Source organism: Schistocerca piceifrons, chromosome 1 (genome assembly GCF_021461385.2).
Source record: "Schistocerca piceifrons isolate TAMUIC-IGC-003096 chromosome 1, iqSchPice1.1, whole genome shotgun sequence".
Classification (NCBI taxonomy): Eukaryota; Metazoa; Arthropoda; class Insecta; order Orthoptera; family Acrididae; genus Schistocerca; species Schistocerca piceifrons.
The window spans coordinates 579,572,786-579,595,187 of NC_060138.1; positions in this window are offsets into that span (position 1 = coordinate 579,572,786).

Consider the following 22,402-nt stretch of genomic DNA (forward strand, 5'->3'; position numbering starts at 1 on the left):
TTTGATGGTATTTTTGCCAGCATTGGTGGTGAAAATACCACCAAATTCGTCCACAAAAATACAGACAAAAATAAAAGATAATATTAATAAGTAAATATCACATAATTAGATAAAATTTTGTCTTTGCACTGACCTTTCAATAACCTAATATATAAAATACAGTAAGCAATACAAATTCTTTCATACATGTGACTTTACGTAATAGTTTACACAATACACAAAAAATCACTTTATACAAATGTCCACATAAAATGCTTTCAATGATTAAAAAAAACAAGTAGTTGATAGTTCCAGCAGTAGCACCCAGCAATGGTCAACAGGTGCAAACACCAACAAGTGACATCATTTTAGTAAAAGCAGTTCCATCAGTGGCACCCAACAATGTTGAACAGGTGCAGACACCAATAAGTGACATCTTTCAGCAGAAGCAGTTCCATTAATGGCACCCAGCAATGTTGAACAGGTGCAGACACCAACAAGTGACATTATTTCAATAGATGCAGACCATCAGTGGCACCCAGTAATGTTGAACAGGTGCAGACACCAACAAGTGACATTTCAGTAGAAGCAGTTCCATCTGTGGCACCCAGCAATGTTGAACAGGTGCAGACAGCAACAAGTGACATCTTTTCAGTAGAAGCAGTCCATCAGTGGCACCCAGTAATGTTGAGCAAGTGCAGACACCAACAAGTGACATCATTTCAATAGAAGTCCATCAGTGGCACCCAGTAATGTTGAGCAAGTGCAGACACCAACAAGTGACATTATTTCAGTAGAAGCAGTTCATCAGTGGCACCCAGCAATGTTGAGCAGGTGCAGACACCAACAAGTGACATTATGTCAGTAGAAGCAGTTCATCAGTGGCACCTAGCAATGTTGAACAGGTACAGACACCAACAAGTGACATTATGTCAGTAGAAACAGTCCATCAGTGGCACCCAGCAATGTTGAACAGGTGCAGACACCAACAAGTAACATTTCTCAGCAGAAGCAGTTCCATTAGTGACACCCAGCATTGTTGAACAGGTGCAGACACCAACAAGTGACATCTTTTCAGTAGAAGCAGTCCATCAGTGGCACCCAGTAATGTTGAACAGGTGCAGACACCAACAAGTGACATCATTTCAATAGAAGTCCATCAGTGGCACCCAGTAACGTTGAGCAAGTGCAGACACCAACAAGTGACATTATTTCAGTAGAAGCAGTTCATCAGTGGCACCCAGCAATGTTGAGCAGGTGCAGACACCAACAAGTGACATTATTTCAGTAGAAGCAATTCATCAGTGGCACCCAGCAATCTTGAGCAGGTGCAGACACCAACAAGTGACATTATTTCAATAGATGCAGTCCATCAGTGGCACCCAGCGATGTTGAGTAGGTGCAGACAGCAACAAGTGACAACATTTCAATAGAAGCAGTTCCATCAGTTGCACCCAGCAATGTTGAGTAGGTGCAGACAGCAGTCCATAATATTCACTATCACTAACCACACTGTTTATCAGAGCTTATAAGCAGAAATTAAACATGTCCTAGTGGTACCAATCATATAGAAAAAGTACAAGTAACAGTCCATAATATTCACTATCACTAATCACACAGTTCATCAGCAGAAATTAGACATTTCTAAGTGGCACCCATTATGTTGAACAAGTGCAGGTAACAGTCCATAATATTCACTATCACTAATCACACAGTTTAACAGCAGAAATTAAACATTTCTAAGTGGCACCCATTATGTTGAACAAGTGCAGGTAACAGTCCATAATATTCACCATCACTAATCAGACAGTTCAGGCATGAACAATAGTTTGAATGCACACACAATTGCTTTTACAAAATTATTATCAATGCTCTTACACTAAACATACAAATCATAATAAACACACAAATGATATCAGATAATTGTCATATTAACTATTACAAATACACAAATACCATTAAACCTATAATATTTATGGGTGTCAGTGCAAGCCACAACAAACAAGTAAAATAATATTTAGGAGATAGGTTGGGACTAATTATTTGGGATTAGGAAAGGAAAACACACAAAACACACTCACTCATCTTTCATCCACATTAAGTACTACTGTGTAATTGAATAGTGTTAACTGTGTAAATGCAATTCTGTCAAAATTTGATGTTCATCATGTGTATCAAGTAGTAGTGGCAGCAATGTATAACGGTCAATAACAGTTAGTCAACGTCATAGTCATCATGTCAAGACCTATGTTTGCAAAGCCAGATCAAAATGTACGGTTGCTGAACAACTGTCAGTGTGCCAAGATATGCAAATACTTCCTCTCTCCAAAAAAAAGTATATACTGCTTATTGATTTAACAAAGTGTGTGTAGACAATCTTCCTTCCACTTCAGTGTTCTAGTCTGCCATCTTCATCCTCCTTGTTCCATATAAACCAACAAAAAAAATATGCTCCTCACTTACTTTGCCTCTTATCCATCAAAACTCCAATAATCATCAGCATCACATAATCTTAATACTTCAATAATACCTCTTACGTCGATACATATAAACCTTATCATCAATATCATTTACCGTACCTCTTGTCCACCAAAACTCCAATAATCATCAACTTCACATAATCTCAATACCTCAATAATACCTCTTCAATACGTCGATACATATAAACCTTAGCACCAATATCATTTCACTTCCATAACAACTCTTTCCTCTAGTCAGTCTCCTCGAACAAGTACAGATAAAATTCTAGTGCAAACTTCAGTTCATCATCCCATACAATCCGTAGACACACTGTCAACACACAACCTCTGTATAATCCATCTGACCCAAATCTTCTACTCATTATAAATTATAAGATACGTTTTGGTTACCTTGTCCATCATTAAATAAAAGAAATGCATACATGACCTCTAACAGACTTTAGTTCGAATAACTCTCAGTAATTAAGTACGATTACGGACTGTGAATGATCATAATATTTCACAGTGTGTACACCACTTCAAGAATCATGGCAGAAGCAAACATGTGGAGTATTTTTTGTGTCGAGTGTCACTTCCTATTTCAATTGCTTACGAAGAATGCAGTGTAATAACTGTCAATGGTCTAACCCTAGTGTTGGTATGTCATGTCGTTAGCTTCCTTCCTATTACATTTTTACATCTACATCTACATTTATACTCCGCAAGCCACCCAACGGTGTGTGGCGGAGGGCACTTTACGTGCCACTGTCATTACCTCCCTTTCCTGTTCCAGTCGCGTATGGTTCGGGGGAAGAACGACTGTCTGAAAGCCTCCGTGCGCGCTCTAATCTCTCTAATTTTACATTCGTGATCTCCTCGGGAGATATAAGTAGGGGGAAGCAATATATTCGATACCTCATCCAGAAACGCACCCTCTCGAAACCTGGACAGCAAGCTACACCGCGATGCAGAGCGCCTCTCTTGCAGAGTCTGCCACTTGAGTTTATTAAACATCTCCGTAACGCTATCACGGTTACCAAATAACCTGCGACGAAACGCGCCGCTCTTCTTTGGATCTTCTCTATCTCCTCCGTCAGACCGATCTGGTACGGATCCCACACTGATGAGCAATACTCAAGTATAGGTCGAACGAGTGTTTTGTAAACCACCTCCTTTGTTGATGGACTACATTTTCTAAGCACTCTCCCAATGAATCTCAACCTGGTACCCGCCTTACCAACAATTAATTTTATATGATCATTCCACTTCAAATCGATCCGCACGCATACTCCCAGATATTTTACAGAAATAACTGCTACCAGTGTTTGTTCCGCTCTCATATAATCATACAATAAAGGATCCTTCTTTCTATGTATTCGCAATACATTACATTTGTCTATGTTAAGGGTCAGTTGCCACTCCCTGCACCAAGTGCCTATCCGCTGCAGATATTCCTGCATTTCGCTACAATTTTCTAATGCTGCAACTTCTCTGTATACCACAGCATCATCCGCGAAAAGCCGCATGGAACTTCCGACACTATCTACTAGGTCATTTATATATATTGTGAAAAGCAATGGTCCCATAACACTCCCCTGTGGCACGCCAGAGGTTACTTTAACGTCTGTAGACGTCTCTCCATTGATAACAACACGCTGTGTTCTGTTTGCTAAAAACTCTTCAATCCAGCCACACAGCTGGTCTGATATTCCGTAGGCTCTTACTTTGTTTATCAGGCGACAGTGCGGAACTGTATCGAACGCCTTCCGGAAGTCAAGAAAAATAGCATCTACCTGGGAGCCTGTATCTAATATTTTCTGGGTCTCATGAACAAATAAAGCGAGTTGGGTCTCACACGATCGCTGTTTCCCCAATCCATGTTGATTCCTACATAGTAGATTCTGGGTTTCCAAAAACGACATGATACTCGAGCAAAAAACATGTTCTAAAATTCTACAACAGATCGACGTCAGAGATATAGGTCTATAGTTTTGCGCATCTGCTCGACGACCCTTCTTGAAGACTGGGACTATCTGTGCTCTTTGCCAATCATTTGGAACCCTCCGTTCCTCTAGAGACTTGCGGTACACGGCTATTAGAAGGGGGGCAAGTTCTTTCGCGTACTCTGTGTAGAATCGAATTGGTATCCCGTCAGGTCCAGTGGACTTTCCTCTATTGAGTGATTCCAGTTGCTTTTCTATTCCTTGGACACTTATTTCGATGTCAGCCATTTTTTCGTTTGTGCGAGGATTTAGAGAAGGAACTGCAGTGCGGTCTTCCTCTGTGAAACAGCTTTGGAAAAAGGTGTTTAGTATTTCAGCTATACGCGTGTCATCCTCTGTTTCAATGCCATCATCATCCCGTAGTGTCTGGATATGCTGTTTCGAGCCACTTACTGATTTAACGTAAGACCAGAACTTCCTAGGATTTTCTGTCAAGTCGGTACATAGAATTTTACTCTCGAATTCACTGACCGCTTCACGCATAGCCCTCCTTACGCTAACTTTGACATCGTTTGGCTTCTGTTTGTCTGAGAGGTTTTGGCTGCGTTTAAACTTGGAGTGGAGCTCTCTTTGCTTTCGCAGTAGTTTCCTAACTTTGTTGTTGTACCACGGTGGGTTTTTCCCGTCCCTCACAGTTTCACTCGGCACGTACCTGTCTAAAACGCATTTTACGATTGCCTTGAACTTTTTCCATAAACACTCAACATTGTCAGTGTCGGAACAGAAATTTTCGTTTTGATCTGTTAGGTAGTCTGAAATCTGCCTTCTGTTACTCTTGCTAAACAGATAAACCTTCCTCCCTTTTTTTTATATTCCTATTAACTTCCATATTCAGGGATGCTGCAACGGCCTTATGATCACTGATTCCCTGTTCTGTACATACAGAGTCGAAAAGTTCGGGTCTGTTTGTTATCAGTAGGTCCAAGATGTTATCTCCACGAGTCGGTTCTCTGTTTAATTGCTCGAGGTAATTTTCGGATAGTGCACTCAGTATAATGTCACTCGATGCTCTGTCCCTACCACCCGTCCTAAACATCTGAGTGTCCCAGTCTATATCTGGTAAATTGAAATCTCCACCTAAGACTATAACATGCTGAGAAAATTTATACAGCTTCCATAAAACCTCCAGCTCATGTGACTTCTATGAAGTTTCTTGTACTAATGTTCGTCGAATTATAGCAGTTCATTTTCTTATCTTAAAAATATAAGGCACTGAGCATAAGCAAAACATGCAATAGCGAGTAAATATACCAGTAGAGAACAGAATGTCAACAAGTGGATGCAGCACAATTCCTACAACGAGGCTCTGCCAAGCAAACAATCTGTAATTAATACCATGGTGTGACCCAAACTCTATGTTCGTACACAGTATACCCGCATTTCCATATACCAAATTAAAGAGTAGTTATGACAACAAAACAGAAATGTGTAAATATGCAATCCATACGCAAAGCAGCAAATATATATCTTACGTAATAAACAGGTCATTAGCATCATATCAGCATAAGCAAATAAATGTTCATATGTAATCTTAATAAGTAAACATGAAGACGCAAGCAGATAAATCACAAAGTATAACTTACATACATAACCATATCAGCACAACTAATCAGGTGACAATTATAATTTAAATAAATAGGCACAGCAGGCACATAATAAAAAAAATATGGCGTCAGTGAAAAAGCATAGCAGCCAAGCGATGCATAATATACACAAGTAACAACCCTGTTCATTAATCAATCATTGTCAAAATCAGTTAATGTACGCAAGCACGTCGCTCCACAAGTAAATTCATAGAACATGAAATTTAGCACAAAGTATGAATCACGTAATCGGGAGCAGCAAATTACGTCTAAAGTACGTACCTAAGTGGAATTATGTTACCTGAAAAATAAACTCAATTAATAGTTACCTTTTTAGTTTATTACTTTTTTCTTCGAAATTACATTCTTCCTGAAATTTTCTCGATAGCAAGTCGTCTTAACGTCGGACACGCACAGAATTTACCTGAAGTTCTTAAGTATTTCATACAACCGTATCCTGAAAAATACTGAACGTTAATAACATAATTTATCAAGTCACTATAGCTTTATACTGAATTTAATCGGAGAAATTAGACTGTGTATTTGTTTACGGCTGTCAGTGCATTTGCACTGAGCGCTCGATCAGCCGTAGGCGCGTGACGTAGGAAGCAATTGTTTGCGGTCAACGACTGCCTTGTGCGGCGCGCAGACTTGACTGTTGCTTTGAGTCTGTGCCGCCGCCAAAACACAGCGCGGTATCCTTGCATTCTCTGCGTGTTTGCATGTAGCTGTTAGTTTCTCAAAAGTATGTCATTCCACAAAAATTTTAACGTTCGATATATGATGTATTTCCTTAGAACGCCGAGATTTAAGAGTTTCTACTTCAACAGTGTTATCATGAATGATTTTGCGAACCCTATATGGACCGTTATAAAGCAGAAAAAATTTGCGACACAGTCCTTTCCTTTGTGAGACAAACGGTGGGACTTAATTAATACCTTTTGACCAACTGACAAAGTTTTTAAACGACCAGGACGTTTAGCTGATTTCTCTCTTCTAGCAGCCGCAGAGGCAATATTTCGTAGAGCCAGGTTGACAACTTCAGAATGCCGCAGTTTCCGTGAAGGCGGAAAAGGAACGATTTCAGAAATGCGATTTGTCGGTACTTTATTTTTTAATATCAGTATAGGCGGTAAAGAAGTTGAATCATTAGGGAGTTCATTCAGAATGTTTTGAAAAATATGAAGATACTGATCCCACGTTCTGTGATTCTGATGACATTAAAGACGACACAATTTATTGATTTCCTTCATCCATCTCTCTGAAGCGTTAGATTGAGGGTGAAAAAGTGAAATGAAAATTGGTTTAATCTTACAACGCCGAAGAGTACGATGCCAAATTTTAGAGCGAAACTGTGATCCATTATCTGATATAACCTTATCAACATGACCAACTTCTTTAAGAAAATGTTTGATGAAAGCGTTAGATACTGAACGAGCTGCTGCTTTGCGTAAAGGTGTAAAACACACATATTTTGATGTCAGTTCCACTACTACGAAAATGTACGCAAAACCATTAGTAAAACGAACCACTGGACCGAACAAATCGACTGCAGCCATGTCCTTTAATTTCGCTGGAATGATAGGAAACAACGGTGCTCTGTGAGAAATAGTTGGCGGCTTAGCCTTTTGACATAATTTGCATTTGGCAAGAACAGATCGAATGCGTTTTTCCATATTACTGAAGTAGCAATTTTCTCATAATTTATGAAAGCATTTTCTGGGACCAAAGTGTGCATAACTGAAATGTGTGTACCAAATCAGTTTATTAACCCACTCATCAGGAATACAAACTAACCAAACAGAGTTGTCGACCGATTTTCGTTTAAAAAGAATGTCATTGCGAACTAAATAATGCTGTCTAATCGCTACGCTTTCCTTTCTCCTCCACTTCTCCTTAATGTCCTTCCAGATTGGATCCTTATTTTGCTCCTTAGCGATGTCCTGGAGCGAAGACGAAATAAAGTTCTCAAACGCAACACCTTGAATATACATCAAACAATAATTGTTTTCTATGCAGTTCTCTTCAGCACTTTGTTTCAAACCCACAGGTGCACGTGATAAAGCATCAGCAACAATATTTGAAGAACCCTGTATGTAAACAATACTAAAATCAAATTCCTGTAGAAACAACGCCCATCATGACAATCTGCCATGAGTTAATTTTGTTGACATAAGAAATTCCAGAGCTCGATGATCGGTATAAACCTTAGTATGTCTGCCAAACAAAAATGTCCGAAATTTTGTAAAAGCCCAAACAACAGCCAAAGCTTCAAGTTCCGTAATCGAATAATTCTTTTCTGATTTAGAGAGAACACGACTTCCAAATGCAATAGTCTTCTGTACTACAACGCCGTTTTCTTCTATCTCTTGAAATAAATGTGCACCTAGGCCTTTGTATGATGAGTCCGTCGCCAAACAAAAATCTTTAGATAAATCCGGGTGTGAAAGAAGTGGAGCAGTATCTAAAGCATCACGAAGTTGTTCAAATTCTGACTGAGCTTCCTCATCCCAACACCAATTAGATTTCTTTCCAGATAGTTCACATAAACGAGGTGTGGCCAAATTGTCCAATCTAACAAAGCGTCTAAGAAAATTACAGACACCAAGGAAACTACGAACATCACGTTTTGTAGTAGGAACAGCATAATTACGAATAGCGTCTAGTTTCTCTGGATCAGGAAGGATACCGTCTGTAGAAATAATGTGACCGAGAAATTTCACCTGAGAACGACCAAATTCAGATTTTTCCAAGATCACTGTAATGCCAACTCTTGCAAAGATACGTAATAATGAATCCAAAATTTTGTTGTGCTCACTCCAAGAACGTTTAGCAATAAGAATGTCGTCAACATATGAAGTAATATTGTCACGAAGATAAACAGGTAAGATTTGGTTTAAACTACGAATGAATGCTGCAGAAGATACAGTAAGTCCAAACGGTAATTTCCGAAACTGGTAACAGTTATCAAAGGCTAAAAAGGCAGTATATTTTCTACAATCAGGGTGGAGTTCTATTTGCCAAAAACTTGCGCGCATATCAATCGTGGATAAAACTTTAATTCCATGGAAATGTTGAAGAAGTTCATCTAAATTTTGTGGACGGTCAGTTTCAGGAATGATGATATTATTTATCTGTCTGGAATCCAGAACCAAACGAATTGACCCATCCTTTTTAAGAACAACGTGTAATGGGCTGGTATAAGGACTGACTGCTGGCTCAACAATGCCTTGATCTATCATGTATTGAAGTTCACTCTTAACCTTGTCTCTGTAAGCCAAAGGAATAGCGTGCGTTTCCCCCCGAAATGCTGTGTGTTCTTTTACTTTAAATAAGTATTGTAAGCCTTGTATAGTTCCTGTGTGATGACTAAATACTGTAGCATGTGAAGTCAAAATGTGGTGCAGCTCTTCTCTTGCAACGGCATCTGGCACTTCAGCTCTCTTAACCTTTTCATTAATTAATTCTTCGCTATTAATTATATCATCCATCGCGTCTCTGTATCTATTGTCATTGTCATGAATAAACACACTGTCGTCATAATGCTCAACGAAAACATCAGAAGTAAGAAACCTTAAACATTTTGTATCTGATTTAGATCTTGCTAAACACTCGAAAAATTTCAAACATTTCGGCATTCCGGCAACAGTCAAATTCACACTTCCTTCTTTAAAGTTTAAAATTGCCTTATGTGTGTTAAGAAACTCCATACCTAATATAATTTGTGTACTTCCACACTTTTTCCAGAAATGGCTCCTCGAATTGTAGTTTTAGAAACAGGTAACACAGAACAAGCAATAGTTCTTACACATATACGGAAAACCGATTCACTAATGACATTCAGTGGGCTCCCAGAATCTAAAACTGCAGTGAACTTATTCTTACCGACACATACTTCAATAACAGGATGTAAAAATGCGTCTACATTATTTTCCTTTTCGTCTAGCAAAATGTCTCTCATGTCTTCCAGGCGTACGTAGTTTAAAGTCGTAGTGTCATCACTTTCTGAACCGTCTATATTGTTGCCAGAACCGAAGCTACAAGTCATTGTCGATTGCTTGCGTCACGTTTCTGATTATTCGCGTCATTTCGCGGATCAATTTCTACGATTTGCACTTGTCTCTCTGAAGTTCTGTCACGTGGAGGATGCCAGTTAGGTTCTTCCTGTCTGTTAGATGCAAATTCTTGGTTGTGTCTGTTATTAAAATTTCTGTTTTCCTGTCTGTCTGCATAACTACTTCTTGTGTAATTTCGACTGTCACTTCTGAAATTATTGTTGTATCTACTACCCTGATTATTTCTGTAGTAAGAATTTCTATTATTGTACACTCCTGGAAATTGAAATAAGAACACCGTGAATTCATTGTCCCAGGAAGGGGAAACTTTATTGACACATTCCTGGGGTCAGATACATCACATGATCACACTGACAGAACCACAGGCACATAGACACAGGCAACAGAGCATGCACAATGTCGGCACTAGTACAGTGTATATCCACCTTTCGTAGCAATGCAGGCTGCTATTCTCCCATGGAGACGATCGTAGAGATGCTGGATGTAGTCCTGTGGAACGGCTTGCCATGCCATTTCCACCTGGCGCCTCAGTTGGACCAGCGTTCGTGCTGGACGTGCAGACCGCGTGAGACGACGCTTCATTCAGTCCCAAACATGCTCAATGGGGGACAGATCCGGAGATCTTGCTGGCCAGGGTAGTTGACTTACACCTTCTAGAGCACGTTCGGTGGCACGGGATACATGCGGACGTGCATTGTCCTGTTGGAACAGCAAGTTCCCTTGCCGGTCTAGGAATGGTAGAACGATGGGTTCGATGACGGTTTGGATGTACCGTGCACTATTCAGTGTCCCCTCGACGATCACCAGTGGTGTACGGCCAGTGTAGGAGATCGCTCCCCACACCATGATGCCGGGTGTTGGCCCTGTGTGCCTCGGTCGTATGCAGTCCTGATTGTGGCGCTCACCTGCACGGCGCCAAACACGCATACGACCATCATTAGCACCAAGGCAGAAGCGACTCTCATCGCTGAAGACGACACGTCTCCATTCGTCCCTCCATTCACGCCTGTCGCGACACCACTGGAGGCGGGCTGCACGATGTTGGGGCGTGAGCGGAAGACGGCCTAACGGTGTGCGGGACCGTAGCCCAGCTTCATGGAGACGATTGCGAATGGTCCTCGCCGATACCCCAGGAGCAACAGTGTCCCTAATTTGCTGGGAAGTGGCGGTGCGGTCCCCTACGGCACTGCGTAGGATCCTACGGTCTTGGCGTGCATCCGTGCGTCGCTGCAGTCCGGTCCCAGGTCGACGGGCACGTGCACCTTCCGCCGACCACTGGCGACAACATCGATGTACTGTGGAGACCTCACGCCCCACGTGTTGAGCAATTCGGCGGTACGTCCACCCGGCCTCCCGCATGCCCACTATACGCCCTCGCTCAAAGTCCGTCAACTGCACATACGGTTCACATCCACGCTGTCGCGGCATGCTACCAGTGTTAAAGACTGCGATGGAGCTCCGTATGCCACGGCAAACTGGCTGACACTGACGGCGGCGGTGCACAAATGCTGCGCAGCTAGCGCCATTCGACGGCCAACACCGCGGTTCCTGGTGTGTCCGCTGTGCCGTGCGTGTGATCATTGCTTGTACAGCCCTCTCGCAGTGTCCGGAGCAAGTATGGTGGGTCTGACACACCGGTGTCAATGTGTTCTTTTTTCCATTTCCAGGAGTGTATGAATAATTTCTGTCTTGATGATACCGATTACTGTTTCCGTATGATTGATCATTCCGGTAGGAATTACCGTTATTATAACTGTCTGTGTAATTTCTGTTAGAACGTCTGTTATTGTCATAAGGCTGGTATCTATTGTCCTGTCTGTTACGTCTGTCATTCTCAAAATTACCCATATAACGCCCGTTCCGATCCCTATCCCTTTTCTCTGAAAATCTATTGTGATTACTGTTACTGAAAAAATTACAGGAAGTCCCATCGTCGTTGTCATCATACTCGAGCTCTTGTAGCAAAGTCTTAAAAGTCTCAATGTCCTCTTTACATCTTCCAGCTAGAGCAATTTGTCTTATGGATTGTGGCAGCTTAGTTAAACAAATGCGATTGATTCAGTCGGGCTATAAGGGTTGGAAAGAAACTGATTCTTTCGAATCATGTCTTCAAAATATTCTGCTGGCGTGCGGAACTCAGACTGTTTGAAATTACGCTGCATAATAAGACTATGTTTGACTCTGTCTTGCGTGTTTTCGGACCAATATGCCGATAGAAATGCATGATAAAAATCATTTAGATTATTACAATCTCTAATAAGTGCGCGCATCCGCGTCGCCGGTTCGTTTTCTAAATATCCACACATAAATTCCAGTTTGTGACTTAGTGGCCAATTTGGTGGAAGTGCGTACATAAATTGATCTAACCATGAACATGGATGTATGTCATTCTTAGAATTGCGAAAGATCTTAAATCTCCGAACAGTCAAAAGGTGTTTATAGTCAAAGTTTTCGCCTCGTGGCGACAAAGACCTACCGCGACTGTTCCAGTCCGAATGTCGATTATTGTCAAGTTCACGCGCCTCGCGCTCTCTTGTTACATCCCGTAAATGAAACAAATTATGTTCTTCAAAGCCCTCTGCTATCTGTGATTCTAAATTTCTTCTGCTGTCTTTTCCTACGATTTCGCCTTCAGTTTGTTTGACTTGCTTTCGTAATGCCTCAACTTCCCTTTTAACACGTTCGTTAAATTTTCCCTGATTTTCAACATGTTTATTTATGTTCTGATTCTCTTCAGTTTCTGCAAATGGCAATGGAGCTGTATCATCTGAATCTCTGTCCCCATTTAAACTAAGATTTGTCAATTTATGTGGAATCTCCTCAACTCTTTCCGATAAATCACCTATTTGTTCTTTCTGTTTATTTACGTCTTCCGTAAGTGTCGCGACTCGGGTTTCAGTATTAACACATTTGGTAGTTAACTGTTCATATTGTTGTGTTAGGTTATTTATTCTGTCATTTGGTACGGATTCCTCGATTCTCTCAAATATTTCTTCCTTATCGTGTGCACGTTGTAAATTTAACTCTGAAAATTTTTGTACTACCACGCGATCTCTTTCTTCCTGTTCTCTATCCTGTTCCTTTTGTCTAATCTCTACTGCAATTAATCTATTATTGTGAGCATTCAAAATCGGTTGTACTTCTTCTCTGATTTCTTTCTTTAATTCATCTTTCATGTTTTTGAAACATGTCCCTATTCGTGAGTCTAACCGTGTTTCAATTGTTTCCATCTCTGTTTCTAAACGTGTTGCCACTGTTTTTAATTCAGATCCTAACCGTGTTTCCATTGTCCCCATCTGTGTTTTTAATTCAGATCTAAACTGTGTTTCCATTGTTCCCATATCAGTTTTTAATTCAGATCCCAAAGTTCCCATCTCGGTTTTAATTGTTCCTATCTCTGTTTTAATTGTTCCTATTTGTGATCCCAGTGAGTCTAACCGTGATCCCAAATTTAATATTGCAGCCATCAACTGCTCCGTATGAACTAGTTCAAAATTCCTTTCGCCCCTAACATTTCCCACAAAACCAGCTTCCTTCGTCATAGCTGTAAGGCTATCTGTGTTCGATACTATTACAGAATCTTCTGTCATTAATCTCGTATTCTGTGAATTTTCTGATTGAGAAAAATTTTGAAATGGTTCCGGACTATTTTCCCGACTTATTAAATTGTTTTCCACTTCATTATTCATCACACTGTTCTCCTGTGTTGGCGAGTTCGCCATGTTAACAATTTCGTCATTCTCACTATTCATCATTTTTGCCTTTTTCATTGATCGCGTAATCATTTACAAAATATACAAAACTCGTCACTATATGAAAATTACACACAATGACACTTTATCATCAACAATATCATTCACACGAAATGCTTCTGTCAAACACGATTAACGAACAATAGAAGAATGACAATTACCAAATCTACACATGCAATATAGACTACAATTACTAAACTACAAATTACTACAACAATACTACTGTCTACTATTTTTACAATCAGAAGATTTCCAAGGGACGATCCGAAGCAGCGGTCGCCACGTGCATGGGGGCTTAATTATATATAATGAAAATAATTTTTTTTTTTTTTTTGTAGCTGTAAGTCCGATTACGCAGTCTCGTAAACGGTTGGCCCTGATTAGTTTTTGTACGCAATCTGACTGCATAGAATAACAACAAAGAATGAAAGAAAATTTTCGTTAACACAATTAATTTATTAAGTCCCTAGCAACTATAAAACCTACGAAACCAAAACACAAGTATAATTGTTCTGTGTGTGGAAGTGTGATTCAACGTACACATCTGGCACGGCTCTTCTTCAATATGACAAGAAATTTTAAATATCATTTATACTGAAGTAATCAAAAAATAGAAATACTATAATTGCGCAAGAAAACCAGAATTACACTCTAATACAAGAACACAAGCCAGGTGCTTTGTTGACTGAACCTGTAATGACGCATTATTTAAGACACTGAAATAATAAAAAGAATAGGAATTTTTTACCTTCATATATATAGACGAAAAGCACTCTGATCATTACAATATCTCCATTAGAACAACATCTGCTGTCTATCCCATCAAACAACTGCATAAAACATGGAACAAGCACTCTCCACTACGACATCCCAGCAAGCACTGCCTACTACGAGTTCTCGACAAGCACTTTCCACTAGCACATCTCAACAAACACAGCCTACTACGAGTTCACGACAAGCACTGCCAGTGGAGGCGGCTGAATAATACTCTTTGGCGCAATCTCTGGCGCTGTGGCTCAGTGTAGCCACCTTTCAAGGGATCAGCAATTTAATTAACAAACAAATATTCTTCTCAACATTTCTACGTCGCTTTATATTCTACTATCTGTGTCTGTGCACCTACTGGAAATTGATCCCAGCATTTGATCCCCCCCCCCCCCCCTTATTATTATGCTACGTATTTGATAGATGAGCCGTGTGTGTTTTTGGTGCACGCTGTAAGAGATATCATTGGCTGCTGGCTATGACAGGTGGCCTGCTTTGAACCAGCAAGCACACCCAGAAGAATTCATTAACTCTGTGTGTCTGAGTGTAACTATTAGCAACACTTTAAACACTAACTCACTTACTGGAGCGTATGTTCCCATCACATTAGTATAGTCCTTGCACAAGTTGACAGGCTACGCGCTGGCTGCACTGCTATCACCATTCTGTTTTTGAAGGAGTGATGCTCTATTTCTTATTATTGATTTATTTGTTACTCTAGACGTTTTCCTGCCTTACAGCTACAAAAACAACGAGTAGTATTTACTAATATCAAAACTGTGTATTTGCAGACATTAATAGAGTCTAAAATTTTATGTATAATGTAAAAGGAAATTATAAAACCTATATAGTTTATAGCAAATTCGTAGCACGAGGCAAAATTCGCAATAGGAGGAGAGACTGAAGAACTGAGAATGAAATGGTGAATACGACTTTACATAATTTCATGATTTTGATACTGTATGAAAGATAACTACACTTTTTATAGGTAAAATTTTAATTAATGATGAAGAGAAACACTTAACAGTTGAGAATAAAATCGTGAATAAAAGTGAATGGCTGCAGAACCTTACACTGTAAGAGAAATAGCACTCAACGGAAACAACATTTCTGCTGATAAACTAGACGATTCTTGCAAAGTGATTGCCATTCGATGTCCACTTTAGACTAATTGTCTAAAAGCAGACATGTTTAATGTAAACTTAAAAGTTTTTCTGATTGCAAACTAGATTATTACGAAGTGAATGGCATTACATGACCACTCTGTCGTTATTGTATTGTTTTTAAACAGATATGTTGCTGAATTTCAGTTATTGATGATGATGAAGAAGAGAAATGGGAGAGAGTGATACATAATGTTAGTAACAGACTACCGCTATAATTCGAACTTAACAGACCGAAAGACAAACGGATCATCAAGAAGGTCACGTACTCTCACTCCATAGGACAGTTGATAGAGGTTTGGTGTTTAATCCAGAATATTAGCACACGAAGTGATCAGCCAACGATATGGTCATTTTTTTCAGAGTAGCACTTGTAACCTACGTCCTCAGTCATTTCCTGAATGTATTCCAATCTCTTGCCTTCCTCTACAATTTTTACCATCTACAGCTTCCTCTTGTACCATTGAAATTACTCCCTGATGCCTTAAGACATAGCCTATCATCCTGTCACTGTTTTCCATATATTACTATCCTCACCGATTCTGTGGAGAATCTCTTCATTCCTTACCTTACCAATCTACCTAATTTTCAAAGTCTTCTGTAGCACGACATCTCTGATGCTTCAATTCTCTTCTATTTCAATTTTGCCACAGTTAATGTTTCACTATCAGAAAATGCTATACCCCAAACGTACATTTTCAAAAATTTCTTCCACAAATTAAGTTCTGTGCTTGATAGTAGCAAACTTCCCTTGGCCAGGAATGCCCTTTCTGCCAGTGCTAGCCTCATTCTTATATTCTCATTGCACTGACCGTCATGGGGTATTTTGCTGCCTAGGCAGCAGAATTCTTTAGCTTTATTTACTTCGTGATCACCAATTATCATGATATGTTTATCGGTGCTTCTCATTACTTTCGTCTTCGATTTACTGTCAATGCGTATTATGTGCTCAATAGACTGTTCATTCATTTCAACACAGCCTGTAACTCTTCACTTTCAGTCAGGATAACAATGTCATCAACGAATCTTATCACTGATATCGTTTCACCTTGAGTTTTGACACTACTCTTGAACTTCCCTGTTATTTCCCTTATTGTACTTCTTCTCAAGCCATCACAACCCTCTATGAGTTTTAGCCTCATTATGCCCTCTCCAGAGCGGTTCTCCGTCGTCCTCGGACTCTGAGAGATTTTATATCTTCTCCACGATATCTATCCACCGTTTTCGTGGCCTTCCTCTCTGTCTTCTTCCAGTTGGCCTCCATTCAAAAATCTTTTTTAGTTGTTCTTCCAGTATCCACCCTGACGACATGCCAAAGCTAGACTACTTATCTACTTTTTATAATTCTTACTATGTCAGCTCCTTGTATGAGGTGGTTCAGCGTAGTATTCGTTCTAGATCTCCAGAAACCATTATTATCCTGAACTACCCCAGAAATCTTACGCAATACTCTGCGTTCAAATATCCTGAGCTGTTGCTCATCAACACTCGTTAGCGTCCACGTTTCGCATCCATACGTTACAACTGGCCTGATGAAGACCTTATATAGTTGCAGCTTCAGCTGCCTATTTAATAACCTAGAGGCCAACCATTCCTTAAACGTGTGGAAGCATCTATTACCACTTAGGATGCGCAGTTTTATTTCATTTGACATGGAATTTGTACTGTTAATATTGGAGTCCAAATAGTCAAAGATATGCATATGTTCAAAATTGAAACCGTCTGCTGGTAGTCTATCCAAGTTATTATTTTCCTTCCTGATAAAATTCATGTACTTAGTCTTTGTTTCATTTATAGAAAGGTTTATAGGTCCTGTGGCTTCTTTCAGCTCACATATTGTCTTCTCTAGTAATACTCTTCTTCTACTGATAGTTGCTACATCATCAGCATATGAGCATATCTGAGTCGATTTTTTGCCTATGTAACCAGATATCTGAAGCATTCGCATGCCTGCTTCAAGAGTCAGATTGAAAAGCATTGTAGAGAGTGCGTAACCTTGTTTGACTCCTTTACTAATGCTAAACCAATTGCTCAAAATGGCTCTGAGCACTATGGGACTTAAAATCTTAGGTCATCGGTCCCCTAGAACTTAGAACTACTTAAACCTAACTAACCTAAGGACATCACACACATCCATACCCGAGGCAGGGTTCGAACCTGCGACCGTAGCCCAATTGCTCAGTTCTCCATCGCGTTGCAGCCTTGGAACCAGCCAATGTTGCTTAGATGGTATACTAAGCAGCAGCAAACCATTTAGCATTTGTGCTCTGTCGAGACTATCAAAGGCCTGCTTGAAGTCTACGTAGAGGATATTAAGCTCAATGTTATACTCATATGCCTTTTCATGTATTTGTCTCAACACAAATATCTTGTCCGTTGTTGATCTATTAGGCCGAAATCCACACTGATACTCCCCCAGAATTTCTGCTTATGGTGCTAACCTGTTGTAGATAATACTAGAGAAGATCTCATAGGTTACGTTCAGCAGAGTAATTCCTCGGTAATTTGCACAAGAGGTCTTGTCTCCCTTCTTGTGTATTGGTTGGATTGCACCTAAGGTCCATTCTTCTGGGATTATTTCCTGATTCCATATCAACTTAATAAGTTTGTGGATCCACTTGTGAAGATCAGTTCCCTAATTTTTTTAGCAGTTCTGCATTTATTTCATCATTTCCTGGTGCTCTATAATTTCTTATACAATGCACTACCTTCCGTATTCTTCTGATGTTGGTTTCTGTTTTTTTGGATCTATGGTATAATAGAGTGGCTGCTCATTCCGTGTAGGAATGCCCTCCAAAATTCCCTTGAAATATTCTCTCCATCTGTCTTGTTTATCTGTCAGCAAATTTCACTCTTTGTCCTTACAAGCTGTTATTTTTGGTCTATATTCTTGAGTTCCTTCTTTAATTTTCTTTTAGAATTTTCTGCTTTCATTCTTTTGGTAGTGTTCTTCCGTCTCCTCTATCTTTCTCTTCATGGCTTCTCTTTTTTTCCTCCTGCATGCGCTTGCTGCCTCTATTCTCTTTTCATTATATAATGCCTGATTTGATCTAGCATTCCGCTGCAACTATTTGAGCCTTGCTTCCTTTTTCGGTTCCACTGCCTGTCTACATTCATCTTGATACCAGTCTTCATTCCTAAGTCTCCCTGTTTCCCCAGTATTTCATGTGCTGTTGTCCTAATGGCATCTTTAATAGAATTCCATTCTTTGTCTATGTCACCTCTATCTGTATATCTTCTTCGATATACAGGCTGAACAGTAGGGGCGAAGGACTACATTCCTGTCTTACATTCTTTTTAATCGGAGCGCTTCATTCTTGGTCTTCCAGTTTTATTGTTTCTTCTTCGTTCTTATACATACTGTATAGTATATCAACCGCATTTACTTACAGGTTACCCCTGTTTTCCTCAGAATTTCGAACTTCTTACACCATTTTACACTGTGGAACACTTTCTCCAGGCCGACAAATCCTATGAACGTGTCCATCATCAACCTTTCATAAGGCAAACTGTTCATCATCTAAAGGATCCTCAATTCACTTTTCCATTCTTCTCTGTTTTGTTGATGTTAGCAGCTTGGGTGCATGAGATGTTAACTGATTGTGTGGTAATTCTCACACAAGTCGGCTCTTGCTATCTTTGGAATTGTGTGGATGACGTATTTCTGAAAGGCTGATGGTGTGCAGCCAGTCACATACATTCTGAGGACCAACGTGAATAATAGTTTTGTTGCCACTTCTCCAAATGATTTTAGAAATTCTAATGGAATGTTATGTATCCCTTCTGCTTCATTTGATCTCGAGTCCTCCAAATCGCTTTTAAATTCTGATTCTAATACTGGATCCCTAGCCATTCCCTACCGACTCCTGGAAAATCCTTCCCTCATAGAAGCCATCAATGAACTCTTTACACCTATCCGCTCTCTCCCATGCATTTAGCTGTGGAATTCCCATTGCACCCTTCGTGTTACCCCCTTGCTTTTAATTTAACCGAATGTTGTTTTGACTTTTTGTATACTGAGTCAGTGTTTACGAATATCATTCCTTTTTCGAATGATTCTACCTCCATTTGACTGTAAGAATTTTTATTTTCTTGAAATACGATTAAGATTTAGGTCTTAGGCCATTTTCGAGTACAAAAACTTAATTACGTCAAAAGTAATCAGACTGATATGAAATAGAAGTTCTTGTCTTCACATCTGTCTGATTTCTTTTGACGTATAAATATGTTTTCGTACTTGAAAATGCCCAGAGGTCGAATTCTGGATCGTATTTCAATAAAATAAAAATCATTGCAGTCAAATGGCGGAAGCACCATTCAAAAAATTTGCCATGACTGTGGCTCCGGCCAAAATAAAAATTATTAATTTATTTATCGATTTCTTCACATTTTTCATGCATCCATTTCTGCTGAGCTTCCCTGCACCTCCTATTTACGAGTATTTCGTTCCTAAGTGACTCGTATTTCTGTATTGCTGAATTTCCATGAACATTTTTGTACTCCCTTCTTTCGTCGATCAACTGAAATATTTCTTCTGTTACCCATGGTTTCCTCGCAGTTACTTTCCCTATACCTATATTGTTCTTTGCAAATTCTGTTGGCTAAATACTGATGAGCACCAGGTTTCGAATCGGCTGTCTCTTAAGCGAGCGCGTCCCTAGTGAACTCTACTGCGAGACGGGATGGCGTTGTTTCTCGCAAGTAATTATAAGGCTTGGTCTGTCACTCCTGCGACTAGTATCTGCCTAAGAGGACCCCAGAACTGTAAATTAGGACTGCGTAGCCTGGCTGCAAGCTTTGCAGTTGCTTCCATCACACAGTAATGTCGGACAGGCTCACAGTATATACAGACCAATGTATGGGTAAGTGCAAACGCATGTAACACACAATCAGGCGACTAGTTCTTGTACAGTATAAGACAACTGAGAGATCCTTTTTTTGCCTAAAACGTCAAACTTCTGTGTTCGTAAGTCATGCTGTATGAAGCTATGAATGAAAGAGATATGATAGAAAACTGGTCTTTGAAACTCTTCAATTGTAATAAAATACTTTGCGACCAAGACATTCACTTTTGTAACCTGATCCAACAGAGAAGGCATCAGTCTCCTCAGGAGGTACAAATGGCCCTATTTCGAGACAGACATGTACCGTGCCGTGTTAAATTAACTAATACTCAAAAATGGAAGGCGAGCAAATCAACAATTCATGGTCATGAAACGGTAACTGATTGGTGTCGCGCCTGGTGGGCCATCGATAAAGAGTGTGCCTGAATCCCGCCCGGACCACGGAATATTTTAGCCTACCTTTTACCTATCCTTCACCTCTCAGTGATGTGAGTTGGGATCCCACATTAACCTACAGGCAGCCTTTCCCCGGTGGGATAACTAGGATCGGTTAGGAGCATGCAAATCACCGAAATGGGTTCAGATTGACTTGCGCCTGACTGTTGAGTGACACGGAATTATTGTAGTGAGTATTTTGGAACAGTTAACTTACAGAACCGGCTTTCTATAACAATCAGAATGCGGTTGGTTGGTTGGTTACAGTACACATGTACTGACATTATGATTAAATCGTCAGAGAAACACGCGAGACCGCATCAGAGCTGCTGTGTGAGATATTTTAAGCGAAAGCGTTCACTTTTCATTTTCAGTGTGAAATGCATTATTAACGAGAGATAATGAAGGCGTGTTTCACGCCGGGTGTCTTTAGCACCAAGGGTAATTAAGATCCCGCGTCACACTGCCGAAAAACTATGCAAATGACCCTGTAATTTAATAGCAGGCGGGAAACGACAAAATAATGGCGGCCGCGTAGGGGTTCGTCGATGCGATGGGGAGAGCGAGAGATGTCGTGCGAAGGGCGGACGGGGATTTGCGTTTGGGCAAGGAAGGAAGGAATAAATGCTTCACTTGCTGTGCAAAATCATCCGAGGCTGAATATTGATGGTAACGATGTTGGATTTAGCGCATGGTCATCAGCGGTCTTACAGGACATCAACATACAAATCACGTGGTTTTTGACGATGCCAGTTCTTACAAGCTAAATTGCTTCGACGATTCACCTGAAACCCATATTATGAATTTTCGTTTCAATGACTGGCTTTATCGACACAAATACGGTTCGTCGTTGTTAAAATCAATTGTCTTCAGTTATCTTGTCGGGTTTTGAAATACGAACCGGTGGAGAAACATTCTTATGGAGGCACGTGAGCAAAGGCAATTGCTTTCCTCTAATAAACACTTTATGTGGTATGCCCGACGCTCCACACGATTTTAAAATGTGGTTTGCCGTTATCTAGGTTGCCAGCATGTCAGCGTATGAAACAAATGTAGTTAAAATATGTTCTACCGGGTAGTGATATCCCACAAGCTTCATATATTCGTGGATGATCCTGCCGGAAGTGGATGTGGCGAGCACACTTGCATCCATCGCTGTGGCTGACATTTAGTTGCCATCCTACACATTTTCTATTGCAGAATCAGTACACAATTACTGTACTGATTATCGATCGTAGCATGTTTAAAGTTAAACACCGTTTTATCTTAATATCTTCTATACGTAAAGTTTATGTTAGTACGTTTGAACATTACGTCTCTATGCACTATAATAAACAAAGCCT